Source organism: Octopus bimaculoides, chromosome Z (genome assembly GCF_046866305.1).
Source record: "Octopus bimaculoides isolate indiv1 chromosome Z, ASM4686630v1, whole genome shotgun sequence".
Lineage (NCBI taxonomy): Eukaryota > Metazoa > Mollusca > Cephalopoda > Octopoda > Octopodidae > Octopus > Octopus bimaculoides.
In genome coordinates this window covers 50001-51945 of record NC_142944.1, presented here as the reverse complement: position 1 = coordinate 51945, position 1945 = coordinate 50001, and positions in this window count along the sequence as shown.

The following is a 1945-nucleotide window of genomic DNA, read 5'->3' as shown; positions in this document are numbered from 1 at the left end:
GGTGAGGCCCAATGTTCGAAGGTCTTGCCTCACCATCTCAGCCCAGGTCTTCCTGGGCCTACCTCTTCCACGGGTTCCCTCAACTGTTAGGGAGTGGCACTTTTTCACGCAGCTATCCTCATTCATTCTCACCACATGTCCAAACCAGCGCAATCGTCTCTCTTGCACACCACAACTGATGCTTCTAATGTTCAGCTTTTCTCTCAAGATACTTACACTCTGACGGGTATTCACATTGACATTACACATCCAACGGAGCATACTGGCTTCATTCCTTGTGAGCTTACGCATGTCCTCAGCAGTCACAACCCATGTTTCACTGCCATGTAGCATGGCTGTTCGTACACATGCATCATACAGTCTGCCTTTTACTCTGAGCGAGAGTCTCTTTGTCACCAGCAGAGGTAAGAGCTCTCTAAACTTGGCCCAAGCTATTCTTATTCTAGCAGTTACACTTTCAGCACACCCACCCCCACTACTAACTTGGTCACCCAAATAGCGGAAGCTATCGACTACCTCTAGTTTTTCTCCCTGGAATGTGACAGAAGTTGTTTCCTGTTTGTTCACAGTGTTTATTGCACCTGAACATCTGCCACATACAAAGACTAACTTGCTAGTTAACCTGCCTTTGATATTGCTGCACCTCTTATGTGTCCATAGCTTGCACCGGGTACATAATGTAAATAATTTCTCATCTCTTAAGTATAGAACTTTCTCACTTTCCCGAGTGTTAAAGTAATACACCTGCTTGTTGTTTATACACCTGTCATCGTCTTTTGTTTTTCTGTAAATTTCAACTATATACACATACATACATATATACTATATGTTCAAAACTGAAGCCATATCTTATACTAAGTCCTATCGCCTGCAATTTTCCAACAAAATTTTGTGTATATATGTATATATGTACGTACATACATACAAGGTGTTCAAAAGTTCCTGGTTTGGGTAAAAGTAAATACAGGAGGATCAGTTATTATTTTATTCAATATATACCCCTAACAGATCCACACATTTATTGCAGTGTGTCCTTCAGATTCAAGCCCTGTAAAAGGACTTGAAAGGTTGGGCCTCCAACCAGGACTTTCATGACACCCTTAAAAGCTAGGAACATTTTATATATATATAATAATTACTTATTGGTACATTGTACTTTGTTATGCAACCATAATATACTATAAAGTATATTAAACACTTTATAAGTCAATACTGTGTTCTACTGTATTAGCAGTGCTTAACAGGTGATGTAATAGCACTGCTAACACAGTAGAACACAGTATTGCCTCATAAAGTGTTTCATATACTTTATAGTATATTATGGTTGCATAAAAAATACAATGTACCTATAAGTAATTACTGTATTTTAATGTGTATAAGGAACCCCCAAATTTTGGGGGTTTAAAATTTGAGAAAAAGGTTTTGTAAGGGATTATAATGCTACCAATATATAAGAAACACCCATATTTTTTAACCTAATTTTTGACAAAAAAGGGTTTCTTATACACGTTAAAATATGGTAATATGTATGTGCCAGATGCTAGGAATGTGTTTAATATGTAAAATTGGTTTATCCAATAATGTTACACCATTGTGTGTGATGGCTATTTAAGCAATGTGTTCATAGATGAAAGAACTCCTTAAATATGGCATATACACCCATTACCTATTTCTTCATGCTTGATCTCATTTTTGTTTACATCGTGACAAATCAGTGCTGGGTATAATTTCTACAGAAAACTGAAGTTTTATATATGTATCTTTTATCTCTTGTTTCAGTCATTACACTGTGGCCATGCTGGGGCAGTGCCTAGAAGAATTTTTAGTTGAATCAATTGAGCCCAGTACTTATGTTTTTCTTTTTAAAGCCTTGTTCTGCTGAACTGTTAAATAATGGGGAGAGGGGTGCATAAAAACACCAACACCAGTTGTCAGGCGGTGTGGG